This window comes from Rissa tridactyla, chromosome 7 (genome assembly GCF_028500815.1).
Source record: "Rissa tridactyla isolate bRisTri1 chromosome 7, bRisTri1.patW.cur.20221130, whole genome shotgun sequence".
Lineage (NCBI taxonomy): Eukaryota > Metazoa > Chordata > Aves > Charadriiformes > Laridae > Rissa > Rissa tridactyla.
Window position 1 is genome coordinate 27,301,397 of NC_071472.1, and position 20,233 is coordinate 27,321,629.

General features: G+C 38.8%; 1 long non-coding RNA gene across 1 annotated transcript; it reads left to right on the forward strand.

Moving 5' to 3' along the window:
• The first annotated feature begins 497 nt into the window (after positions 1-497).
• On the forward strand, positions 498-19,814 carry LOC128912905 (uncharacterized). Its single transcript, XR_008467792.1, has 3 exons — positions 498-602; positions 17,958-18,115; positions 18,878-19,814. It is a non-coding gene; the product is annotated as an uncharacterized LOC128912905 (long non-coding RNA).
• Positions 19,815-20,233: the final 419 nt, after the last annotated feature.

Below are 20,233 nucleotides of genomic sequence, written 5' to 3' on the forward strand. Positions count from 1 at the left end.
ACATGCTAGGCTGCAAATGCGTATTAACAATAGTACACATTTCTGTGTTATGGTTTCATAAAACGCATTTGCATAATATGAAATCATAATCCCAAATGTGCAGTAAAAAGCCTATGAAAAATAGTTACTTCTCATACACAACACAATGGTTGATTTTAATCTTCGCTGTCTCAGATGCGGGACTGGTTATTAGGGGTTTTTTATAATGGGAAAAAAGCCTAGCCCATCCTACAGAATTAAGTCTTGCAAAATGAACCAATCGAACAAGAACCTTCCGTAAAATGGCAAAGAGAGTTTGCTGGTAATTTGCATGCACACTTCATTTAATATACTTCCAGGCTGAGATGTTACTTCCAATATAATACCAGAGACTGAAATAAACAGGAAATGCCGTCAGGTCTGGCTGCACGGCACTCCGGGGGCCTATGCATGCAAAAATGTGCAATGGGAGTGGAGCAGAAATTAGCTCGGAGCAGAAGTCACTAGCGCCAGGAAGCCGTCCTTCGGGCTCAGAGGGAATCTTTGCGAGAATGTGATGCTTTCAAATTCCACTATCCAATGAATCCCGAGACAGTTTTCTCCCAGTTTGATTGCAGAGATGGGTAAGTCTGTTTTAGTGTTGTTTCCATTTAACTGCAGGAAAAAAATCGACTAGCTAGTCATAACTCTCAGGTGTTGTAACAAAGGCTGTATGTGTGCCACAGCTACAATTTCTGTAAGGGGAAACAATGATTTCTACTTTTCTTCATTATAAAGAAGCACAGTATTTTTCACCTTGAATGGCTACTGTGCTATTTATTTAGACAATTTGACTTTTGAGCTGCTTTTGCTACGTATACATTATCAAATGATTAATGGTTAATTAGCATTTTGCTAATGGAAAATAAATTTAATAGGAATGAGTGTGCGCCATTGCATTTCCCCTTTTAGCTCAAATTATCACATTTGCATTTTTATCAATAAAAATCTATGAGTTTTCTTTTTGCTATGCCAAGTGAACAGTCTTAATTATATTTAAGGCTCCAGTCCTTCAACACATATTGTCTGGTACCCTGCTGCACCCACACCTGTCCATTGCACCTTGCCAGCTCTGAAGTTCTCTTCCCTTCCTTAGAGCATCGTTTCTTGTTGTATGGAAAATCTCAGTACTCAGAATTTCTGAGCTCTGACTCCTCTAAGGCCTATGGTGGCTTGTGCAGACATTTAGCTCTTTGCAGATGAATGTATTTGGAATTATCAGGATGTTCTGTTTGATGACACGAAGGGGAGAAACGAGTCTTCACACTAAAACTAGCATTAACATTTTTACAGAATGAGGTGGCTTGAAAGCTAAAGGAGGTGTAAGTCTCCAGGGAAATAAATATCAACCTATTTTTTTCACTAGAGATTTCCACTGATTTACAAATCATCTGCAAAATATACTCTGTATGGCTGCTAAGAAAAATCTAGTGATTGTGATGTCTAGTCTTGTCTAGTCACAATCCAGTACTCCCAATTTCAACTGAGACTGAAAACAGTAAAATAAACTCTTCCTACAACAAAGAATGATAGATAGAGTTATTCTTTTAATTTACCTACTCTTTATATCCATGAGACAGCTAATCCAGGTGAATCTACCCAAATTTGTCACTGCCAGTGAACGCAAAACATACAGAATTGACACAAAGCAACATAATTCCACCTTTTTAAAGTTTCATTGTGTTATAATTAATTTATCTGGAAGATGGCATTTTCAGATGTGGCTATTAATGCCATGCTGTGGCTATTAGTAATCGACGAATGAGAAAGCCAGGAGAAAGGGAAGAATGCATTTTAACAGTGATTGGTTTTTTATGATGAGTTTGTTTGTGCTGCTCACCAGAGCTGTGCCAAGCTATTTTCTGTCACCTTCTTGTCATACGCAGCAGATTATAGAAAGAGAGTATTTTCCAGCCCCAGAAATGGCAGGTGAGTAACTTAAATACTTATTTAAAATCAACACTTTCGAAGCCCCTCCCGCCTCTCTGAAGTTTCTTTCATCAGTTGCCCTCTTTGGGGATGGATCAAGACTGGCCGGCTACTGGGAGCATTCGGTCATCAATATTTCATCAGGATTTTCGCAGCTGAGAAGAGTGACAGGTGAACTGAGAGGCAGTGGGGAAGTGGCATCAGCCAGAGTTCACAGAAAGCCTGGAACCATACTTGAAAGAAGTGGGACTTTTCTGTCTTTCAGTAGAAGGGAACCTCTGCTACTGCCCAGGGTGAGAAAGGATAGATGCCACCCCCAGCTGTGATTACTGGGCGAATCTACACTGCCTGAGCTCTGCCTGGAAGCATTGCCTAACATAACTATTGCTCCCAAGTGACGCTTACACATACTTCTTAAAAGGATGATATCCTGTCCAACTACTGTTCCAAAGAGGAGACAGAACTGCAGAGGTGGAGGGAGGAGGGGATACTGCATCCAACTAACCTTAATCTGATCCTGACGTTGCCTAGGGAGAAAGCACTAGGGGAGGGAGATGCAATGAAAAAGTGATTTAAATAGTTTTTAAAAAGCCTGGGGGAGAAAAACACTTCATTTTTTTTTTCATTCATGCTGCCATTGACACCAGGAACAGGATCTATTTCACACATCTAAGAAACACTGAAACTTGTATATTTTGTCTGACTTGGTGCCAAATGTGTTTCACGTGATGTTTCCACCATGATTTAGCAAAAGTGTTTTTTGCCCTCTCAAACAGTGGTAGAGCTGAGGCGGAGGCAGCCATTCCGAAGTCAGCAGAGTTTACAGGAAAGTAGAATTTGGCTCTACAGCAGACAACAGCATTGCACTTTCAAACCTGATGTGCTTGAAACATATTACCAGCAAAATTCAGAGTTTTAAAAACCAGGCTCCCTTTTTGCACATGAAAACTGTGGGAGGAATTAATGGCACTTAGACTTCCAACTCCCTCATTTGTAGACACAAGCAGGTAGTTAGACATCTAAGTAGCAATAACCAAGAGCACAAAATTGCTGGCACAAAAGGGAGTTTAAAAAAAAAAGATCAGGTCATTAAAATATATGACAAAGACTCAAAAGGAGGGAGATGATTCAAACTGGCAGACAATAAAGAATAATCTAGAAACAGATGAAGTTTTCTATAATCTCAATTTCAACTTCTATTTTTTAATGGCAATAATTTACAAGAACAAACAAGAGCATAACAACAGGAATGTGACATACAGAAGTAAATTTGGGCCTAAAATAGCAAATGAACTTTGTAACGAAGTGCAGTTGAAAGGTATATTGCTACCTTTACATATTAAGCTATTCCTGTAAGGTGCCTTTTTAAGGTGTGATATAATATTTTTTTGTTCGTTTTAATAGAAACAATAAAAATGAGACACTAAAAAGGCATCATTACTCGGAAGAGTAAGAAGACTTTAGATCTCCTACTCTTAACAGAAGAGAACAGTATCCCAGCACTGCTGCTGTACCTGAATATTGGCAAGCCACCATTTCTTTATTTATATTTAACCACGTGGGGTGAAAAGCAGTGACCTGAGTTTCAGGTGAGACTGATATACATGTGAACTCTGCATGTGTATAGTTAAAAACTACTTTATTTCTGGCAAAAATAAATAGCTGGCAGTAACCGAGCTCTCTCTTCATTGAAAGAATGCTATAGGGCTGGATATAGCCACTGCAATAGAGCAATAAAATGAGATGAGCTTAACACTACCAGATGGTACCCTGTACAGTGCCTGAAATAAAATGGAGAATTAGGGTGCCCTAAGGTGTGCACAGGGAAGGCAATTACATGAAATAAATGGGCCTCAGGCCTAGATGATGCTCAAGTATGCTACACAGGAGACAGATAGTACATCTGGTGAACAGATTTTATCACACACTGGAAAGCTATAAAGCATGGTGTTGAATTTCAGATCTGGGTTTCACAATGACATTTTACCTGTGTTGGTATTCGGTGCTGTTTATTTTTAAAGGTGCTGTAATCTCAATGATGTGTTTTAAAAGCCTTCTTAACATTGTTTTCTGATGTGCCCCATTTTTTGGACAGATTGATGTAACACAATGCTTTTTCATGGACAAAATACAAACTACTTTGGCTGTAGACGATCATGTTTTTATTTAATATATCACGTTGCTGATGTGATTTTAGTAATATGGTTATACTTGTCAGCACTCACTGCTTGGGAGAAAGCCAGTATGTTTTTAATGTTAACTCCCACTTCTCCATTTCGTTGCAAGGTCTCACTCTCTATAAACCAGCACAAATTCCTCGAGGTTTAAAGCAGATATATTAGATTATGTGAGGAAATCTGCTAGAGTGAATCAAAGCAATATTTTACTCTTATCTCTCGAAGAAATTTCGCTTGTTTTTGCAAAATTCCTGCTCCATTTGACATTAAGATCTTTTTAAGTTTACATTTTTCATAGCAGTATTCAAACTGTTAAAGGTACTGCAGAGAGCAACGTTCAATCTGTGGTGCTGTGACTTTTTTTGTTTTAATGAGGAAATCGTTTAGAGCTTTCCACAGACTTCACTGGTTTTGGTAACCCTCTCTCTCTAATTCCTTTTCTTTTACCTCTCATATAAAGCTATGTGAGGGAGTTAAAAATGCTACCAAACTCGCATAAAAGGAAAAACTGGGGAGACAGGTGAATATTCCTGACAGAAAGATCTGTGGGCTGTGAAATAGGGTCCCTATGGAAATGGTGAAAGCTCTATTCCCTTGAGACACTTAAAATCAGAAGAAACAAAGGTCTAATACACTCTAAGGATATAATCCTGTTCTGGCCCCCTGTGGACAGACTAAATATTTCTAATATCTGAAACTCTGTATATTATTATTGTTTATACTGCAAAAAAACCAGCAAACCCTGTTAAGGGTTTGACTTGAGGTTTGCTTAAACAAGAAAATTTACTCATATTACTATAATGGTGCAATTATATCACTGCAGTTGTATCAGTATAAACAGTATATCTCAGTGCTACCTCTCTAATAAGTGCCTTATTTGGCTTATTGTATACCAATTCTAAAAGTCACAGAAGTACAATAACATGGGTACACTAAAACCACCTTCCCAGCTTCTTGTAACTATTAAGTTCTAGTTAGAGAAGAAATGCATAAATGCAGGCAGGACGTACCACATTCCCACTGAAGCTTATTGCCAGCTCTATGTGCCATAGAAGATGGATATTAATGGCAAAAGCGAAGTGTAAACTAAAATTCACAACGGTAGCATAGCTTGCAAAATGCAAGCAAAACTTGTTCAAGGCATGGACAAACACTCTCCGAGTTTTTTCTTTATGTCTAAGCAGTCTCAAAATAGGGCTGTTTCTAACCTCCTCCTCAACACTTTGAATTTTCCTGCTATTATTATTGAAAACTAGTATGAAAAGACAGGAAAACAATGGGAAAGTTTTATGGGATTTTCTCTGAAGTAAACTAGTTACTTCACCAGAGTCCTTCCCTTGAGAGTACGTCTACATCACAAAATCATACAAAACTTCTGGTTCATAATTTGAAGCAATATGCTGCAGCATTTTGAGAAGACCACTTGGGAGTTTTCTTAATTGCAGGGAATTTGCCACAGTCGCTATTGAGAGGAAGCAGGGGTTTGGAATATTTTCATACGTAAATTAAAATTGTGGCACCGACTTTGAGTTTTGGGTATCGGCCTAAGCAAATTTTGAAGCCTAACAAAGGCTTATAAAATATATACAATGACAGGTCATTAAATAGAGCAGTACAGTTGGGCAATACTCTGTGTACAATTAGCACTGCCAAATAGTGCCTTTCAACCATCAGTTATTCAAAAGCTCTGCTTGTCCTGCTATGTCTGCAGTTCTGTATTTCACTAAGTGACAGCCCTGAATGGATCTTGAATAGGCTGCTGAATAGGAACTGTTCTTTAACTAAGCAAGAAAGGAAGAGATGAAGAAAATAAATGTGAGGAAGGGAGAAACGAAAAGAAGGGAAGAGAAAGATCCTTAGATTGCACAGATATTCTCCCTGGCCAGCTGCATAGCTTTGCAAACCCCTTCTCCCCCCCTCACACATTGCCCAGCCCAGAGAGGAGCCTCATCAGCCAGAATTTCTGTTGTGTAGCTTCATTGTAAAAAACTAACTTATTTTCTAAGTGGCAGTGACCTCTATTCTGCATTGGTGCAGCTACAGAAATCATGGAAGAACAAGAGTAAGACCTCCCAGAGCGAGAACATGGGTGAATATGGCTCCTCCATAATGAGCTGCCTCTAATATCCGCTACTTGCTGATTTGACTACAGAAGACTCCAACTATAGACAGAGGGCCAAACCCTCTTGTAGTGTAAATTATGTGAACTTCAATACCCTCAGTGGTACTATGCCAATTTACAGCTGTTAAGGATCTTGTCTTCAGGGCTTTTCCCATAGAAAAAAAAAAAGTTCCAACTCACTGAAGGCTAAGGATGGAATTCAGGTGAATATAGGCTCCGGTTGCTGTTGTAGGTATCCAAGTTCAAAATGTAGATCCTCCGTTGCCCATACCCACACACAATCTCCCAGCCATCAAAACCTCGGGGTGCCTAAGCTTTCAGGCTTACCTGTGCCTAAAGTTCTGGCCACACTTCTGGCCACTTCTGGCCATACTAAAGAAGACTTTACTGTTGATCGTGCTCAGCACATTAAAACCAATCTTGTGCCGAAGCCCCGCAGGGTCTCCAGCACCAGGATTACCCCGTGCTTCTGCAGCTTTACCCAGCATCCAGGTGATGTTACGGTGCGTGTGGCAGACACTATACAAGCAGGAGAGAGAGGTGATGGGAATATCTCTGTTTTACCCACCCAGCGGCTGGCATATGCATCCAGCACCGACAGCCTTTGTGCCTGCCTGACAAGGCTCCATCAGTGACACGCAGCAGTTCATTGCTTGATATTAATTTTTTTAATGTTTAGGTAACACGAACTGCTCAGCGTTTGAGGGCTGAGCTGCACTGCCTAGACGTGACGGAGCCTGTTACACTTTTGCTGCTTCTTGAACCCTACTCAGGTCAGTGCCAAACTGAGCTGGGACAGAAGACTGTGCAGGTCACCTTACATTTCTGCGTGGGCCTGTGAGATTCAACTGATCAGCGGCTGTTTATGACAGCGAGCACAAAAGGGATATAATGATAACTGCAATTAATTCCTGTAGAAATTAATGCAACTATTCAAAGATTCATTTCAGTCATTTTTCATTCACACCTTCTTCTCTGCCATGAATATACTTTTTTCATTTATGCGATTCTTATTTGTACGATTTATATACAGTACAGTTCACTCAACAGAAAGGTTGGTGGTCTGAAAATGTTCTTTGCCAAAAGAATAAATTCTAAAATGAGTTTACTGCCAAATAAACATCCCAAGTTGCCATAAGCAGAATTTCAACAATCTTGCAGATTATTTTTTTTGCAGGAGGTGGGTTTTAAATATGATGAAATAGTGTAAATAAATGAAATATCAATACCGATCATTTATATGCATTCAGGAGAGCACTAATGATTACTGAAAGTGTGGGGAACTTTCAGTAACGTTGTAGAAAACTGGAATAACTTCACTGTGGTACCGATGTTGAAAATGTATCCATGACGTGCAAAAGAATAGAAATAACTAAAAGCAAAGCGGAGGTAAACGGGCATTGGATTGCCCTGCTCTCTGAATAGGAAAGGGAACTGAACAGTCTTGTTTATTTGGACTCACAGTGTGTTAAAGGAAAGTGCTTCTTTGAAAATATGTTTACATATTCCTTACAAATCATGATTAACCTATAGAAACACAATGTGACAATATGGCAAAAAGAAATAAATGTGTATTGGTTGCTTTCTGCATGATTAATGCTTCTTTCCATCAGACACATACATTTCATTTTATTAAAGATCACATTTCTGATTGCAAGAACTTGATCATAAATAAAGCATGCAAGTGGAAGTTGGAAATCTTCTAATATTAATGACAAGAAAAATGGATTTATTGAATAGTCACCTGCAGTTCATACATACATAAGCACATAAAATGATAACCCAACAGGAGGTACCATCTCAAAATTGGGAGAAAAGATTCTGTTTCTTAAATAGCTTAATAATAATAGCAGTACATTTAGAGAAAATTATTTCTGTCTTATGTGACTAAAAAGAGCCCAATAATAGCCACTTATCAGCTACATTCTAATCAAATGCGGTTCTTTGTCCAAAGAGCTGACACATGGAAAATTCAGTGTATTATTGAAAACATATATATATATATTTATAATTAACATGACAATGAACAAACAGAATTGAAACAGGGCTAATAGACTTCACATAAGATCGTACAGTGTTGCTGAGACTGCATAGGCAGTGTAAACACGACTAAAGCATTCAGCAAAACCGCTGAGGAAATTTCTAGAGCAGTACAGGGCTGGTTAAGATGAAAAGCAATTAGAAAATTCCTCACTAAGGCCAGCGGCCAGCAGAAATAATACAGTTGCACTGTGGAAAGCATCTGTGAGAAAAGCTTATTTTGTCAATCCACCAATAGGTTTCACATGGCCCATATGAGGCTGCCTGCCTGTTTAGCCCACGTGGAAAGGAACATCTGAGGACAAATAACCTGCAGCTCCGTCCCCTACACAGCACACCCAGGGCTGGTGCACATACCCTCAAACAGCTTGTGCCTCATCAGCAATTTACTCCATCAAAGCTGCTTTGCTGTCACCCAACTCTTCCGGCTAACCACCCTTTCACAGCTACCACCAGCTCGGCAGCTCACACGAACAGTCCCTTGCTCTAGAACTGGGTTATTGCAGATGTCCAGTACTCCTGGCACATGTTGACAAAGCACAGAACAGACAGGGCAGAGCTGGGAGATTCAGAGGTGTAAGTAGCCCGGAGAGAAAACCTGAGCAAGCTTTGGGATCACAGTGGGCACCCGGCCATTTTCGGAGAGAGAGCGGCCGTGGAAGATCTGCTGCTTGCCTGTCTCCAGCAGGCAGGGCAGCTGCCGGGGCCAGCATGGGACGCACCCTCCAAAGGATGACCAGTGCCTCCAGGGATGCTGGCAGCCAAGATGGGAAGCGGTGTTTCTCACATGAGCATTCTTGCAGGATCTAGCTGAGTCTATGACTTGTCAAATAAATGATTTTTAAAATAAATAATAGCACTTTAAAAAAAAGCACTATACTCACAAAGCCTCACATACAAGTTTAGACAAATCTACTGGCTCTAAGAAAATGTCCTCCAGAAAAGGTTACAGCAATCACACATGCAGCTATAAGAGAAGGGTAGGAGCTACCACAGAAAACGGACAACAATTTTTGTGCTCAAACAAAAATAATTAAATGGGAGATGATACACGCCTCATAACTATAGCAAATGAAATTAACAGCTCCTTGAAAACCAATTAAATCAACCTCTTGCTTTCAAGACTTAGAAAGAAATGAATATAACCTTAAGTAAAAGACATATAATTAAAACTTTAGGAAGCCATTCATATAAAAATCATATCAGGTTGTCATATGAACCCACAGAAAATAATGTAAATATTCCAATTCCAGTTTGGGAAATCTAGAGTGAGATCTTTGTGTTTCTGAGCGGCTGCTGACAACATGCAGACTACAGAAGGGAAGGGGGTTAGGCCACTTTACAAGTATATATCCCTGTTTAAAAACACTATCTCAAAAAATTGTACAGATAGAATCAAAGTTGACAGAAGTTGCCACAGTTCCACTCCCAAAAATGAATATATTTTTCCCAGTTTAATTATCCAGATAGATATCTTAAATCAAAACCACACCCAAGCCCTTGTTTCCAGCGGTTTCCTTCTCTGACTAGTCGGCAGGAGCAGATCCAGCAGCATCTTACAGGTTAGCAGCCACCTCCACTTCCTGCTTCCAGGCCTCTCTGCTCAGTTCCCATGCCAAGCTCCATAGCCAGGAGGGAAAAAAGAGACTTGCACATGTTCTTGCTTGCATATGTGTGTTCTCCCACACACGCACCACCAGACAATATATAGAGAGAGAAACACTTAATCTCTTATTTTATGCTGTGCCAAAACGTGGGGAACAGGTGCATTGATGTGAGCTGTCTGTACCTTACTGTACTTCTAGTGAATTAATCATTGCCCTCTTCTTTTTCTTATCTTTTTTAAACTTTGTTTCTGGTGCCAAGTCCTTTTTCTGCTTTAGACAGCTATACAGCTATAATCTCTAACGATTTTCGGTGGCAATTCCAGTGTAGGGAATTCCCTCTCCCCCTGCCCACAACCCTCATTCCTGCCCTGCCCCATCCTGCCTGTTGTGCTGACATGGTTGTTTGTAGGGGCACACAGGAACTGGTTCAAGGAACTGAGTTTTCACTTTAAAACAGAGGAATATTTTAACCCGAACCTGGTCCCTCGCCTATTTTTCTACACCTCTTTAAAAAGATTTGTCTCAAAAGTCGAGAAGCAGGTGTGGGTCAGGAAAAACCAGCTGAGGACAGAACCTATTTAAAGATCGTAGCCGAGAAAGAATGTGAAACTGCACAGTTAAACTGTAGCAGGTATTTATTTAACTAGTTGAAGAAGTAATATAGAGCTTGGGAGGTACGGTTAAAGTCCTGTTTGCCATTAACTACAAAGCAACGCAGAGAGAGATCAAGTCAATCTTCGAGTGTGCCACTGATGTTTGAAATGTATTCATTAAACAAAGAAACTTCAGGAACAGTAAGTACCTTTGAAATAATTACTATTTTTAACATCATTTTCCTGCAGAACTTATTTGGTTTAAGGGCTGCAGGTGACTATTTTACAGTTTTATTAATTATATGTTCTTGCTACAGTGCAAGAACATGATTTTTTGCTTTTTTTGGTTTGAAGGCTTTTTTCGTGCCCCAAAATATTGTTGCATAATAGATTTACCCACTTGTAACTAACTGTCTAAGTCACTTTTCTTGAAGAAAATTTGCATTAAGTTGTACTTCAAGATAAGAACACAGTCTACCCATTTAAGAAGGATGAAAACAGTTGTATGGGAAACTTCTGGCCGAGAGCAAAGGTTTTCCTAGAAAATCCTGGTTTACTAAGAAGATCTTTTGCTGCTTCCTCAGTTTTCCATCATTCTTCAAGATTAATTATCAGTAAGAAAATACAGTTCAAATGCTGACACACTTTATTTCACAGTTCATGATTTACTCAAATAAAATTCTCAGTTTGGCTCTTTGAGAACAGTGTATTTAGGATTTTATACAGTACTATTAATCAATAACTACTTAGCTGTTTAGGCCTTGTTTTAAAGTTCAAATCTATATTTTGCCACATTTTAAAATATCTAATGTCCTCCTAGGAAACTTCAAAGCAGTGTTAGTATCCAAGGTATCAACAAAGAGGTGGCTGATGGGTTTGGTGAATATTTTCATTACTTCGGAATACAGAAAAAAATCTTTTCCAGAACAAGGAAAACATCATTTTAGCGGTTCTTGTATCGACTTCTTTTAATTGGAACACAAACCCACTAACATAAAATTCTAGTGAAGTTTTTAAATTAATGGTGTTCAGGCACTCAACCTGGTTGAAGTTCTCCCCATGACTAAAACAGTAGCTAAAATTGTTTGACATTTAGGAACCTGTAGGGTCATTTCTGTCAAAGGGAGGAATTGATAATATTCAGAACATATTGTTGCAGACAGCCACACTTATGAAGAATTTATGCAAAATCAGCAGAATAAGAGCAAATACTCTTTTCCCAATCTGGCTTTCCACTCAACTCTCTGCCCCAAGGCGTTCTGCTTCTGACCTCTCTCTTAGTGTCTGCCTGCATCTTTCCTCGTCTGCTGGTTTTCCTTTGGTAACATATTTGATATGAAACAATTTCCTAGAATCTGTATTTGTGATTGGTGTCTATACGGCTTAGTTTTTGTCGGGCATTGCCATTTTGCTCAAATATCAGCTTCTCTCTCTTCTTAAATATGTCTGTCAATATCCACAGGTTGGGTTTGATGGTGTGAATGTCTTCCAGCTTAAAGAGAGAAGGGTGAAAGCTCATAAACTTTTCATTTTGACTTTAACTTCCTATTCAGCTTGTTCCAGCTCTTACAATGGGTAGCGCCTTGTCTTTATTCAGACAAGTAAGAAATCACACTTCCCTTCTCTGCTTATTAAATCTACAAGAATCTGAGATGGGGAGCCAAAGCTGTCTTAGTTTCTTATTGCCACGTATCACAGTAGCTTCAAAGCACTTGGGTTTAGAAAGCTGCTTCTGTTCTCATCCAGGAGCAAATGGGAAGGAGGGAGCCAATGCCTGGAGTCTGAATTTTTTTTGCCGTTGTCGCTTGGGGTTGGAAAACTTGTGTTACACCTTTTGCTGCAATATGGCTAAGCCTAAAGGCTTAATCTAATATTACATCCGAAATTATACTACAAATATTATTTTATTTGTTATTTTTGGAGACTGTATGATGACAGCATTGGTTTTCATTCCAGATTACATCTAAAATAAGAAAAAGGAAGACAGATTTCCTAACAAGCAATATCTGTTTATCGTTAGTTGCCAAGAAACTGTACAGTAGCTTAGAGAAATGGAGTGGTTTTTTCTATGGCTTGGGAGTCCGGACCGTTGCGGGAACTTATGAAATTGTGAATCCAAAGGTTTTGTAAAATTTATGTCTTGGAAATGAAAATTTGGGTTTAATTTATTGAATACTGAAGGCAACACAGAATAATTTTTCAGACTAAAATCCTCGAAGAGGCATTAATGTAATAATGTGACCAGAATTGTTTTCATATCTGGTCATTCCGTCTCCATTCACACAGCTCACAGTCTGTCAGCTACGAGCTCTTATTTGCTTGTATACCTGTTCAAGAGTGCAAGAGATAGACCAAGAGATAGCCCTTCCAGTACTGTGATCAGCTGTGTATCATTAACTAATCACAAACTAAAGTAATTACTGATGCTTATGTACATAATATTCCTGAACAATATCTACAAAACCATTGTTTCTATAGCAGTTTTGTAAATATGAGCCCGAATTAACTATAAAGTATAATCAGTTTATTGAACTCAATGCAATAATTGACTCAACAAAATCCTTGACCACAAAAATATATAGGATAGAAGAGCAAAGATCTGAATATAGGTCAGCAGTTGTCCGTATTTTCAGTAATTGAACCATTTCTCTAACTCTGTAGAAATAAAGGACAAGCATACAGAGTCAAGAATTTTTCTTTCTGGCAGTGTAATGACACTTAAATCCTAGTCAGAACCAAAGTTAATCAAAGGAGCAGGCTTCACAACAAGTATTAACTGTAATTTTAAATACCGTGCAATGAAGTAGAGCATTAACTTTCACAATCTTTCAAAACATGGGTATGCCACTGGAAAAAGTTATGTACCTGCAGGTGCAATAGCTAAAACTATTTAAATAACTGCATTTAAGGGCTTTCTGAAACTGTTCTGTGATATTCGATGGAAAAATAACTAAAAATTACTTTCTCCATAATCATTTGAGCCTACTAGCATAACCATAAGATTAAAAAAAAAGCACCTATTCTTCTTCAAAATTTATTTAATTGTTGTGACAGATGACATACGAGAAACAAATCAGATAAATATCAATGCCTAAGCAATATCTCCAGGAGCAAGTGGATTGCATGAGTAGATGTAAGTTTAGCAAAAGGATTGAGACATTGTCTCTTGCCCCTTTCATGTCCTGAGGGTATTCATATCTACTGTAATCAAAGTGCTCACTTATCCTGGCTCAGATTCAGAGTTAAGTCAGACTCAGAGTTGCTCCTGTTTGCTCAGTCTGCCTCCCCTTTAACTTACCAACATAGCTTTCATTAACATCAATAAAAATTGGTATTGTTTTTACCATCCCTGGAGGTTTTTAGCATCCCTGGAGGTATTTAAAAGACGGGTAGACATTGAGCTTAGAGATAAGTTTAGTGATGGTTTTTGTCAGTGTTAGGTTGATGGTTGGACTGGATGATCTGAAAGGTCCCTTCCAACCTAGGCAATTCTATGATTCTACATTGGCAACACTTTGCACCCCTGCAAACATTCTTATGCTGAACCATAGCTTTATTGATTAAAAATTTTGCCTCTGGATGTTGTTAAGTTCTGCAATTAAGAACTACAGGATAAAGGCAAAGATCTCCAAGTCAATATTCAAGATTTGGAACTGGCTAACCCACTAGTGGTATCTTGCTATTCTTTTTTAAAAGAATGTTTCGTTGATTATATTTATCATTTTTAAAATTTAACAGCAACCTCTCCCCCAAGGTTCAAATATGGGAACATTTCAGTGTTTCTCCTGTAGCTGATTCACAATAGTAACCCCCCAGAAGCACAGAATTCCCCTCTTAGTGAGGAATCCTTTCAGATCGGGTACACTTAGACCTACTGCATAACAACGTACAGGTGAAGCATGTAAAATGTCTCAGAAAAGGTAGCTCAAAGCAACACTTCTTGTGTGTGTCCAACACGCATATGACAATCACGGATGCCATGCACATGCTGCTGACATTCCCAGACTGCTGTCTCTGTTGTCAAGATCCTAGCGAGATATGACACAAGTGATGGATCTCTAGACAGAGTTAACGTAACAAACGAAGCAAACATTATATTATCAGATTAAGATTCTGGGGCCCAAATTTTCAAGAGGTTCACAAAAATTGTAAATAAGACTAGAATTCCCAAAGTATATGCCAGTTTTTTTATAAAGGCTCAGTTCTTAGCTTGCCAAGCATACCTGAAAATATGTCCATGTATGTCCATAGGTGAGACATAATTAGTTCAGAAAAACTTCCCCTAGTAATAGGTATTTGGAAATGGTACGAATAGGTATAATAATGGCCTGACAAAGTCATCTCTCAACTGAGGCTCGGAATAAACTCTCCACTTTCCTCATGCAGCATGCAGTTACATATTTTTGTCTCCTGATCTGCTTTTCTGGGAGCCTTTTGAGCCAGAAAATTACTATCCAACTCGTTTAATAACAACAGACGAGAGCTAAGGAACAGCTGTCATACAAGAGGTATATCGGTCATTTCGAGCAAATCAACCGTCTCTACAAACTTAGAGGAGAAAGCCAAATGGCACATATTCAAACACAAAATTATAATCGCCAATAGCAATACAGCGCAAATCCTCAGCTACCCAAACTCTTCTAGATTGAAGAGCCCTATTTTTACTCCCTCTTTAATACCTATCATCTTGACATCTAAAGACTGTATACAAAAATACAGTCTTTAGACTTTTTTAGCAGTATGCCACTATAGGCTGTTTGCTGCTGTTCTCACAGTATGAGTTTTAAGTGTTCGAGTCCATTGGTTTCACTTCTGAAAGGAAGAGAGGAGAGAAAGCCAAACCCACAAGATGAATTTTCACTTTGTCCTGTTTATTTCCAGTAAAAAAATGGCACTAAAAAAATGGCACAAATAAAATGTGCCAGGCCCAGTGCCTTTGAAGTTCTTAGAGGAAGTGATATACATCCTCACAAACTCTCACATCCCTGGCAAAACAGGGAGAACAAGTGGATAAGGGGAGCTATGGGCTGGGTAGCTTAATACCACAACTCTCCTTAGCTGCTAAAACATCCCCATGAGGTTATAGATGGTCAAGGAGTCTGAAGCTGCTCTGAGTTATGCCTGGGACTCATTCCAGAAAAGGAACTGCCAAAGTGACATAAACTGTCTCTCTCCTTCCCAGCTATGCCAATGATTTCTCTGTTGCAGGCTTATTGTTATTGGGACTCCCTGAAGAATCCCAGGCACATAAACACATCGTGTTATAAGGAAGGAGAGACACTGTTACCCCTTGTAGAAGCATCAGACCACATCAGCTTTGTCTTTAAGAGGCCATGTAGACTGTCCCCATGGCTTTCTGGGGTGACACAGAAGGAGGAATACACTTATGAACACTACTTTCAAAATGAACATTGCGTGCTTGCAAATAAGAGCAGTAGAAAATAGAACTAACAAGGGAAAATTCAGCATTTGGCCTAATTTTTATTTGTCAGTGGAAACTACTGTTGCAACACTTAATAAGAATATTCTCATATTACACAAGCAAAGATGAGAAAGCAGTACTGTTGACACTTGAACAGTACTGTTGACCTTTGAACACTGAGGATGTGAAGACCAACCTTGTATTAAATTTTACTCAGTGGAGTCAGAATAACGAGCGGAGAACTCCTGCAGAGTGTTCCCATCTCTCTTTTCTCCTCAGCAGTCAACTGTGCTTGAGCTACCAATACTGCTGTAGGTTCTCGCAAAAGACTACAGCTGTAAACCAGCTTTGAAGAAACAATAATCTGTAAAAGGAAATTCTCCTCCATATTGTCACACTCGTTCTTTAAATAGATATATTGTCAGGCTTTTGTCTTACTACTAATTATTTGTCATAGTCCACATCCATGTTGTATAGCCTCTCTCTAATTTCCTCTGATTTCCATCTTAAATTATTAGGATTATTAAATTATTAAATTATATCTCTGCTTCTGTATTGACCACCAAGAATCTCCAAGTATTTGTTTTCTTTTATATTTTTGTAAACCAGTTGCGGCAATGGAAATGAGGCCTGATCAGTATATTTTGTTTAGCAGGTATAAAGTCTTTCATTTAGGCAATATTATAGAAGTGCCTACCGTGAACTCTAAAGCAGCTGGGAGTTTAATTGATTCCTAGAAGTGCAATGAAAGTAGAGCAGACAAAAAATGACAGTTGTTGCTGATGCAAATGAAAATGTTACAGCAAAGCAGCTGGGGAGAATACTGTAGATGTTTACATTTTCCCAACATGCTTACATTGTTTCTTCCACATTTTCCAGGCAAACCTCACCTGGTTTTGCTCAAGGCCTGGAATGCCGCGAATTGTGTACAGCACCTAATATTTATTCATGCCATTGTCAAGAACATCTTTGCAGCTCCTGCCAAAGTCTGTCATTGAATGTGTTTGTTCAGCTGCATGGCAAAAATATAATACACAGTCATCATTTTTACTTCGTCACCTACTCAATATTTTTCTTCTCCGATTAAATTAACTCATAAATACTGTGCATTTCATGCCAGAAAAATCTTACTACATCCATTCAACTAACACCCATTTGTACATTTTCATATCCTTGAACATTTAGATACTTCAATAATAAGTTCTGAAACAACGGAGAAGCCAAATATACCTGGGACTCTGGAAACACTAATCACAATTCAAGAAGATTATATATTCAGGCAAAACTTTCTGCTAAGCTTAATTTCGTCATTACTCGCCATCAACCTTAGAAAGCTGCATATGAATGGAGAAAACACAAGGATAGTAAAGGATTTGGTAAAAAAAAAAAAAAAAAGTTTAATACCAATCTACATTTCCACAGGGGGATATTGACTGCAGCACAGGTGACAAAGAATAATGTTAGTTAGCGTGAGTGAAAACAGAGCATACCGGGGATCCTGGCTAGACACTTCAGCTTCTAACCCAATGGTCTGTGAACTTCATTGCTCCTGCTACCCATGGTAGGTAAAGCATGGATACTCTCTTGCGCTGTAAACACATCTCTTACCTCGGATGGCACAGAAACTGCAGCTTACAGACATTTGACTTTGTGTCAGGGAATCACTGGAAAGTAAGACTCCCCTGGGAGGTCTCTGCCCTCTCTAGGCAAGTTTAATTTATGAGATGTTCCTCTTAAACCTATTCTTAAACATTTTCAGTGATGAAGGCTCCACAGCCCTATCAAAAAATCAGTTTTGCCATCTTTAGAGTCAGTAAGCTTTTTCCAAAAGTCTAATTTGAATTTGCCAGAGCAAATTTGTTCTATCTACCAGAGAGAACAAATAATTCCCGTAAAGGGCTGTTGTAAATAAAATCTCTTTTCCCATGCTCCATCAGTCTTTATTCTAGAGAAAGAAACACAATACACCTCTTCCAATTTTTCACGTATGTCATGTTGTTGTGACCTGGTTATTCTCCCTTGGACTCTAACTACTTTGTGTCTTTCTAGGAGTTTGGTGCCCCAAAACCTGACATAATACACCGGCGCAGGCCTTAAACAGTGCTGAGACGGTTGCTCAAGACAATGCAACATGGTATCAGAGAGTCAGAATATCTGTGACCTATCACTTTTCCACTTCACTTGTGTCCAGTTACCCTGTTTTAAAAGTAAGGGAAATTTATTTGACGTGATTAGTTACTAACAAATTCCCAGTCATCAAGTGGGTGAATTTCACAAATTTGTACTTGGCTGCTACTTATTTCTTTCTCTTCTTTTGGGGTTTAAAAATTCATTTTGAATTATGTAAAAAAATCTTGCATGTGGCTAGCCAGAATTTCTTTGCTCTTCCTCTCCCTTTCTGAAAGAACTGGTATTACATTTGACTTTTTACAGTTTTTCTCATTATTCTTCCCTGTGTCCTCCAAAAAAACTGCCAGCAAATCTGAGGTGGCCACGATGTACTTCATTCTGGGATAATTAAGAAGTGTGCCAAAAAAATTAAAAACATTTGTCCTGCCCTTACTGTATTCTAGGTGGAGGTTTTACCCCTTTTAGCTGGTGTTAATTACATTAGCTGGGTGCTACAGTTGATGTATTTAGTAGAGTCTGATCCAATAAAAGGTACAAAATATTTCAGCTGTCACAGCAGATATACTCTTTTCTCTTGAGCTTACTTCCCAGTTCTCTGACTTCAGAAGAGTTTATCTTCCTGAAGACTATTTTTACTTTTGCTGATTTACTTTCTTCTGTTCCTATGCATTGTGAGTTCTGCCTGTCACAATCCCATCACCCAAGTAATGTTGCCCTTGATGTCCTACAATGGAATAGTGTCATATTTTGTGTACATGCTTCAGACCTCAGTTTCTTACCATTCACACAGAGGAAAGTATCAAACGAATGATGAAGTGCATTCTTTGTCTCCCTTTCAGGATTGTAAAAAGTCAAGGCCCAGTCACAATGTGCACCCCTGACCACAGTGCACAGCATTTATGAAGGCAGCCTGCAAATGTGAACAGAAATAAGGAAGTAACATGGAATAGGCCCCCAACCAGCAAACTGAGAAAGATGAGTTGTGACTTATCTAGTCCTGGCTGAGAGGTCTAGTTCTGTCATGGGGCTGAAAAAACGTCTGACAATAATAATTCCTCTGATGAAGGCAAAAACTACAAGAAGTCTGGTTCTGAATTCAAAGTCCAAAAAGGACCCTGCAGCTAAACCGAATCCAGATTAAAATGAGCCTCATCTTCACTGAGCTTTAAACATGGTCCCTACATTTTCATTATCCAGTACAACAGTGCTAGGGAAGGTCACTTCCCTACTTTCTTCGCTGGTCTTGCTTCAAGCAAAGCACAGATATCATCAGACCTGAGAGGGTGCCTGGGACCTGTTCAGAAAGTCCAAAAGATCCTGAAGTTTACCTTCTGCCAAGGGGAAGCCAGTAAGTGAATGTCTGACAAAGTCTCTTAAAAATTGGAAAACAGCCTCTAAGAAAAAAACAAACCCAAACCCTCAACTCTTTTGGAAGACTGGTTTACCTTCAGTCCTTCCCTTTTAATTAGCACCAACCAGGAATTTGCTGACCAGCGTGTTCCACCGTATGTCTTTACCAACAGTTTGGAAATTAAAGCACACAGAGTACAGGCCCTTAGAAGATTCTGCTACTTCATTATAAAAAATATCCTTCACTTGATCTTCCAGATTTAATGCTTTGTAGTAAACCCTAACTGTGAGATTGCCTATGTCTGTTTCTTCTTTATCATCATGCATGTGCTTTGAGCTCCATTTTAGACATCAGACCACATGATATCCTTCCTTGCTTTTAACCTGCTTCTACTTCCTGAACGATCTGTATCCTTTATATTAATATTCCAGCCATATGAATTCTCCCACCAAGAGAGTGGGAGAATCTCTCTGTTATGCCAGTTCAGCTGTAATCATGATCCATTCTTAAGATTTTCAGGTTTTCTTGTTTATTCTTTATATTTTTTCCATTAGTATGACTGTTAAAAACACTCATGACTGACTTGCTGTTTTGTTTCTTGTCCTTGTGACTTTATTATGAATAAACATCTCTCTATTACTTGTAGTTTTTTGACCCTTTTGCATGTTGGTGGTGTTTATTTTAGTATATAGGGTTTTGCCAGCTCTCCCCTTAACTCTTAGATTAAAGCCATTCTTTCCAGATTAGCAAATGACTGTTCAAAGATGTATTTCTTCTTTTACTGTGGGTTCAATATCTGCCAGCAACTTACAGAATATCACTAATAGTCAAAGCAAGCTAACAT